At 38.7% G+C, this 8,176-nt stretch overlaps 1 long non-coding RNA gene across 6 annotated transcripts; it reads right to left on the minus strand.

Annotated features, from left to right (window-relative positions):
* Window positions 1-1,857: 1,857 nt before the first annotated feature.
* Window positions 1,858-7,500, minus strand: LOC133724687 (uncharacterized). 6 transcript variants are annotated; one of them, XR_009853901.1, is made up of 9 exons: window positions 6,890-7,500; window positions 6,248-6,390; window positions 5,995-6,129; window positions 4,936-5,910; window positions 4,532-4,771; window positions 3,891-4,009; window positions 3,336-3,384; window positions 2,327-2,407; window positions 1,858-2,211 (listed from the first exon to the last, which is right to left on the minus strand). It is a non-coding gene; the product is annotated as an uncharacterized LOC133724687 (long non-coding RNA). The 6 variants fall into 6 exon arrangements; XR_009853905.1 differs by adding an exon at window positions 2,737-2,816 and having other exon boundaries at window positions 4,532-5,910; XR_009853904.1 differs by having other exon boundaries at window positions 1,858-2,181; window positions 4,532-5,910.
* Window positions 7,501-8,176: the final 676 nt, after the last annotated feature.

Consider the following 8,176-nt stretch of genomic DNA (forward strand, 5'->3'; position numbering starts at 1 on the left):
GTCAACATTTTTTTGACTCAACCTATTCACCAACGGTCACTCACAGACATATTCCCTTCTTATTCCTCTTACTAGAGGTCTTTACCTGATTTCTTCAAAATCAGTGTGAATCTTCATATGTGATTGATTTAGGCTTAGGCTTGGGCTCTGCGATTGCAGTAAGTATCCAGGGTCTCAGGTAGGTATGAATATGATGAGTTAGATTGTTGTCTCTTTCCCTGGGTTGTCTTGCACATGTGTACTCAGATTCCATTCGGCAAGGTGATTGAGGAGGTATTCGCCAATCTCACGAACTAGTGTACCATAGCTGGTGGTCTTCATGGAGGTCAGTCTATTTCTCACTTTTTATTTATTCAATCCCATTTGATTATGCTGGTTAGATTGTTTCTATGCATAAAGTTTCAGTCTTTTTTGTTGATGGAAAATCTTTGTTGCAGTATTTACTTCAGGCTAGGGGATGTGAGTATGGAAAAGCTTGCAGTTACAACCACGGAAAATGGAAACCTTTAGTAGCTCCAGTTGTGGAACTTAACTTTCAGGGACTGCCAATTCGAAAGGTGTGTGTGTGTCTATATATGGATTGGACACATCTGAAGCAGTAGTTAATGCATGGGAAATTGCCGAAAAGGTTTTAGAGCAATGTGGGACTTCAGAACTCAAATCTTATAGCTTTTACTGCCTTATTGGATGGATACATTAAGGTTGGGGATGTTAACCCAGCGAGACAGATATTTAATTGACTCATTGAGAAATACTCCAGATAACAGTACGCTGAGAATTATGAAGAACCTCAGAGTTTGTAATGATTGTCACGCTGCCATTAAATTTATATATAAGCTTGTGGGCGGAGAAATCATTCTGAGACACGCTACTCGTTTCACCATTTTAAGAATGGGACGTGTTCTTGTCGGGACTATTGGTAAGCATAATTCAGGATGAAGATTTAAAGATGCTTTGATATTCAAGTGTACAAAGATTGTTATTTGTACCAGTACTACAAAAAGTGCATCACACAACGGTGGAAATCTGTTGTGTGATTTGGACCATGTCTGTCGTCTATCTCGGTGTTGTGTGATGAGCACACTCCAACAACGGTGAAACACCGTTGTGTGTATATCATAGACACAACGCACTGTACAAAGATTGTTGTTTGTACCAGTACTACAAAAAGTGCATCACACAACAGTGGAAATCTGTTGTGTGATTTGGACCATGTTTGTCGTCTATCTCGGTGTTGTGTGATGAGCACACTCCAACAACGGTGAAACACCGTTGTGTGTATATCATAGACACAACGCACTGCTTATAACAGTTGCACCAATTCTCCGCATGTGAATGCCAGAAATTGGATGCGGCGCATTCAATTGTTGTTTCGATGGTGATCAGACAATAGAAGTAAATACACACTGTTGTTGGTTAACTTCTCACACAACAAAAAAATAACACTCAGACAACAGAAGTAAGTACACACTGTTGTTGGTTAACTTATCATACAACAGAAAAATATGGCGACTGTTGTTGGTTGTTCCTTCACACAACAGGTATCATAAAGTAGCTGTTGTATGTGTGAGGCTCAGTGTTGAATTCTTCACAAGTCATACAACACATTGTTTCTATACCGTTGTGTGATTTAACATTGGACAACTGATACCCATTTATTCTGTTGTGTGGGTACTAATGTGACGACATAATTTTATAGATACTATTGTGTGATTATAAGTGGTTTGTTGTGTGATTAACGACATGCGTATTCATACAACGTAATTTAATTTACTATTGTTTGTTCATTATCGATTATTTACCCGGAATATTTGCACAAAAATAATGCTCTATATATTAAGTACTGAAGTACTCTAATTCAAGCATGTACCAAAAGAGCTAGCATTTATCAATCATCCATATACATTCATCTATACCATGTAACAAAAAAAGAAAGCATTCTAGCTAGCTTGATGGCTGCTGCATTCTAGCTAACAATTAAAAAGAGCAAAAGCTGATACAATATAAAACATGCACATATGCAGTTGCTGCATGTGAATATATGTATCAGCAGAACTTAACAAAATGCTTTCCTTCAACCAACTTGATGGCTCCTTCCAACTCTCCTACAAGATCTTTAAGTGATGGGTCGAGCTCTCATTCTCAATGCAGGGTAGCCTTTCGCTTATTTCAGCTCTCTTACTTGAAAACAACAAACTGTACAGGTCATTTCTGTCACCAGACCACATGAGGATATACCACTAAAGTTTCAAGCTTGATAATGAAAATCAATACTTCCAAATCCAAACTTACAGTTCTATCAATATAAATGAAAGAACATACTTACATTTGAATGTGCAGTGAAGTTGAAGTACTGAAATAAGGATACCATATTTACATTTGCATGCTGTGCTTGCTGATTAGTACCCTGATTAAGGATACCATAAATTAGTTCCCATATGTTAATACATGAATTATACTAGCAAGTTAACTGAAAAAGAACAATCATGTGAGGCATGCAACTCACCAGTTCAATTAAAAAGAACAGTGTTCTAATCTTCTAATCATGATTAGTGCATATGATTAACATTACATTATAGAATCATAATTACAGTAAAACTAAAGCATGGACAGAAACTAGAGGGAAAGGAAACATGATTACTCTTTTGGTGTGATATGTAACTAAGTGATATGTGAACATTTGATTACAATGTCAAACATTTTAGATGATTACAATGTCAGGTCATAATAACTTACATATGAAATTAGGGTGCGCATAGACTCTAAGATGATCTGCAGTCCCAGTGTTGTCATGACAGAAGCAAATACAAGGATTCCTTGCATTTTTTTTTTTTCAAGTTTAAGAGGTGAATCAACATTAAGATAAAGAAAATGAGAAGACATGCAATGAAATAATTCTAACAAAATACTACTTGACCCTGTTCCATGTCTACCCAGTTCTAAGCTCACAAGCCTAGCACACACCATAAGCAGGTTCATTTGGCAAATACCCAGACGAACTTAAGGATTAGCTTAGAGATGTGCAAGTTGGCTTGTAACACACTCATAAGAAATATGTGCTATCCTCCACACTCATAATAAACTGGACAGATTTCTCCTTTACCATGCAGACAAGGAAAAAGAAAAGAAAAAAATTATAGTAAATTGTTGTTGAAAATAGTAAATGATCAAGATATGCCAATAAGAAATTAATACGCCAACAGCAACCTCATCAATTGTTGCAGTACACTTCTATATGTTTTTAGTTCATTTTACATAGCCAGTCTAATGCCTAAGCAACAGAGCTTCATTAATACTAATAAAACGTAAACCACATGCATATAATGAGAGCTTACCCTACATGTGAGAGCTCCCTCATAATGATTTGGTTAGTCATTCCCATAACTGCCATACAAGAAAACCATACCAGATCTAAATTCAGAAAGGTTATTAAACGTATCAACTACCCTAGAAGGCATACTCTATTAATACCTATCAATTATTAATCCTCTTCTCTCACATTCACTTTTTTCAAGTCCTCGCATGTAATGAAGAGAACAGCCAAAAGACTCAAAATTCAAATTGTCAAGTAGCAACCAAAGGTCCCATGATTGCTTCCATCTTTTGCTTTGTAGTACTTAAAAAATAATTGACGAAGACCTTAAATTACTTAGTTGGCAGCTGCACTATACAAGTCCTTTGAAATTTTACTAATACAAAATTTCAAGTTCTCTCTCTTTTGGCAAATAAATTCCATGTTCTCTTCCTGTGTCTTCAGGTGATCACATTTAAGGAGTATATATAAAAGATTATGAATAATAGAACAAAACTACAAGACTGCATACAGATCATCTAAGTTAAATATTAATTTCACAACTGGACATAGCTATTAAGGATTCATGAAGGTTTACCTCAATGAATTGGCCAACACCTCCAACAGCATTTGTCAAACCCTTCTGGTAAACTAACGATTATGACTTTCAAATGTAGTTAGTACTGATTGACCACCTGCAGCAAATTCCTACAATCCCTGCATTGAAAGAAAAGAAAAACTCTAAAACCACCACTAGAGAAAAAGAAAAAAGAAAAATTAACTGCTTTAGTAAAACCCAAAAAGTGGTTGAACAACTCATTCAATTGACAACCTGCTTATGCCTCAATATGAGATATGAGGCACAATCAGCCTACTCGTTCAATACTATGCAGATCATTGAGGTTGATATAAATATAGATATATATAATGAAAACAAGAATTAGAAACCAGAAAACATTATTAATCATGTTATATGTTTAACTATGCACTCAAATTCCACAATGATCACAAATAATAGGAAATATATGGTTCAAAAGCAGAGCCAGACTTAACCGTCATCCTCTAACTTATATCATTCACAGTATATGTCAAATGACTGCATATAATGCATATGGGATTAAGCAAATTGAATGAACATACCTAGCTGTCTATAGTAAAATCCCCATAAACAACTAGGACAAGAAAGATTAATGATACTCCGGAGTTACATAAACTTTTGGGCTAAATACTGGTTACTACCTCGTACTTTAGGTCCAAAATCGATTCAGTCCCTGGACTTCTGATTTCATCAAAAACACCCCTGCATTATTATTTTCCATCCAATTGATCATTCTGTCAGTAATCCGTTAATTAGAGGGGTTAACTCGCTGACGTGGTATGCCAACTCAGCTACTATGGGGCCCACATGCAAGGGAAAATCTCAAAATTACCCGCTCTCTCCCTCCAATTTCACCGAAAATCTATTATGGTGGTTTTCCCCTAAACACAGTCCCAAATCAAAAATATTAGGAAACCCAATACTCTTCCTTCGAAGTTCGACGAAATCAAGAAAATCCAGAAAGATAATTGGGTGAAATCAAGGGGGAAATAGACCAGGGTTAAGATTGTTGACAAAACTTCCTAATTTGTGGCAAAGAACGGACCAGAATTTGAGAAATGGATTATCAGCACCAGTTGTTTGAATTTCATGCGCAGGCTTAGTCTTCTGCCCAGCAACTTTCTTCAGAACCTGATGATTCCGCTTGACCAGAATCAGGCCTGCCAGCTCCAGCTACTGATAATGAAGCAGGAAATCTAAGCTTGATTCCTCTGCCCAGTTTAAACCGGAAAGAAAAGTTCTTGAACCACCAAAAGCTGAGCAGTAACCCTCGCCGCATGGTCATCGGAGAAGAACATAATCACCTGCGCCGTTTGATGTTGGTTCTGTCTATCTTAGCCGTAGTTCTGATCACTGCATCGCAACTAGATTTGATGAGTCCAACCGAATCTGGTTGGCCTCCGACGGCCTTCGTGAGCTGGAGAACCAAGTCGTCCAAGTCCTCGACCAGACTTGCCACGTCCGCTCCTTCGCTCTCTTTGCTTACAACTGAGTCAGCCAGAGCCACCGTGCAGTTCTGTCACTGATTTTTCTCCGTCTGATCTTCATGATCGGTTCAGTTGCTTTTGCTTTTGACTGTTTTTTAAGGTACGAGAAGAGGTACAAGTGTGGAGGAGATGAGGTGGTGATTCGAAATTTTTGCGGAGAGCAAGAAGTTGATTCGATACACCAACAGGAAGGTCTTGTCGCTGGGTGTCAACCATACGGTAAAGGATGATCCCGAACCCCAATGTGAGAGAGAGAGAGAGAGAGAGCCAGGGGTAATTTTGAGATTTTTCCTTGCATGTGGGCCCCATAGGAGCTGAGTTGGCATCCACATCAGCAAGTTAACGCCTATAATTAACAGACTACTGACGGAATGATCAATTAGATGGAAAATAATAGTGCAGGGATGTTTTTGATGAAATCAGAAGTCCATGGACTGAATTAATTTTGGACCTAAAGTACGAGGTAGTAACTAGTATTTACCAGACTCTAAGCCTTTATGTACGGAGTCTCCATCCTTTTGTGACCACTCAACCTGTATCAAAATGTAAACCAATCATGGCAGGACTCAAAGTACAAAAACATTCAAGCACACAAAGTGCAGTGCTTAATTATATACCTTTAGAGTGGGATCAACTTCATAAAATACCATCTCTGCAAGTGCAATTCCAGCAACTATACAATTCTCCTTTGCCAAGAAGTGGGCTTTCTACTTCCATCTCAGATGGAATGGTAGCCAGACATGTCACATCGCCTATAGTTAAAGCAACAATCTTGCTATAATATGTTTTGAAAAGTAAATAAGTCTTGAAGATCTCAACTTTAAAACCATTTAAAATTGGTGCATCAAGAAAACCAAAGAAGGTTTCAACCTCGATCCCCAGCGTCTTCAGCAAGGGCTGACTTGATGACACCCAACAAATCGTAAGTCGGATGTGAAGGAGGCTTTATCGGTAGGGATTCATATGATAAACCGGGCTTTTCAGCTTGAACTGCAGACATTTTCATGATCTGCCTGCAAGGGTCCAAACAAGTCCACACATTCCAAATCAACAGTCTAATACGCCACCAATGATCAACAGAAACACAACTTCGGAACAAATGAAAGTAGAACATTTGACCATGTTTGAATCTCTCAACTACTATCCATTCCATTAATTAATCTCAATCACATAGTTTCTTCTATGATTCAAATTATGGCAAATGTTATTAAGTACTTCACCACCACAACATTATCACCATTAGGCAGAGTAGTAATCACTCATGAAAAACTTGCCAAAAGGTATTAAATTATCATTCTTTACATGAACAAACACATACCATACTAAATTGAAATCTACTGAAGTGACCATGTAATTGGCAGAGCAAAACTAATATTACTTGAACTGATATTGGGTACCTTAAACTTGGTAACTTTAAGCAAAGCTTTAGACTTTAGACAAGAAAGAACCCAATTCCACTTGAATTAAAGAAAAATAAAAGTGATCAGAAAAAATTGAGGTGGAGGGTGTTACCTGACAAGAGAGCGCAGGCGGGTGGTGAAAGGAAGGCCGTAGAGAATCCAAGTTGCTGGGTAAGGCGTTGCACGACTTTTGCAGAAGGAAAGATAAAAACGAAGAAGAAGAAGCAAAGGTCATCTCCAACCCAATAAGAAGTCCAGTTCAGTCCAGGCCTTTCACTGTCACTATCAGCAGTTCCCAACTCCAACGAGTTCGGTTCCTCTATCGCTGGCATTTGGTGTTCAAAGTCGCACCAATCGAGGAGGATAGACTCCTTGGAGGCCGGTTGGACCAGTTGGGGTTCGGACCTCGGAGCAACGACGTCGTGGCGTTGAACGAGAAGCACCAGCAGAGGCGATGGCGCCGGTAAAGGGACGGAGGCAGTAGTTCAATGAGGCAGAGACAGTAGCCGTGGAAGGAGAGCAGGAGAGGAAGGGATGAGAGAGAAAGTGGATCTAGGGCACTCTTATCTCCTCCATCGCTGAAGAGGATTTGGATTTCAGGGGATAAAGAATAGAAGCAAGGAGATCGAGAGACTGAGATAGTGAGAGGGGTTTCGTGAAGGGGGGAGAGAGAGACAGAGGGGTTTCATGACTGAAAGAGCTCGAGAGGGGGGTTTCGTGGAGGGGGGGGGGGGGGAGAGAAATGGATTTCACGACTAAGAGAGCTCAACAGAGGTTAGGTTTCATTTTGTTTCATTTTTCTTTCAGACACGATGTAGCTAGGGCTGGGCAGGAGGTACAATTAAACTTCAATAAATTCTTAAGTCGCTCACACAACAGAAGCCTAACAACTGTTGTAAGAGTGCACTATATAAAATCAAAATGTCAAAACATGGAGGGAAATATGCCGCACTTTGGCTTAAAATGTTGCCGCCTATCTTCCCACTTCACACAATAGAAACGTATAACTTCTGTTGTCTGATTTCTACAACTTCCACTAGGTTTACCTTGTGGAAGACATTCAAGCAAGCTTCCTCAAAATTTGGCATCCAACTTTCAATCACACAACGGAAATCTCAAGTACCGTTGTACCAAGTAGCCCAAATTTCAGATTTCAAGAGGCAACCAAGACTCGAGAGTGGAGGGAAATCTGTCGCTAAATTTTTAAGATTCAGACAACGGACAATACTTAATTGTGTTGTGCAATGTTGTTCTGAGAAAAAAGTTATCACTTTGTTGACATTCACACAACAGAACATCACTAATACCATTGTGCAATACAGTTTACTCAAACACAGAACAGACGATTTCTGTTCCCATATGTGATTGGTGTTGTGTGATTAACTTTTTGTAGTAGTGA

The sequence above is a fragment of the Rosa rugosa genome, chromosome 1, assembly GCF_958449725.1.
Source record: "Rosa rugosa chromosome 1, drRosRugo1.1, whole genome shotgun sequence".
NCBI classification, from domain to species: domain Eukaryota; kingdom Viridiplantae; phylum Streptophyta; class Magnoliopsida; order Rosales; family Rosaceae; genus Rosa; species Rosa rugosa.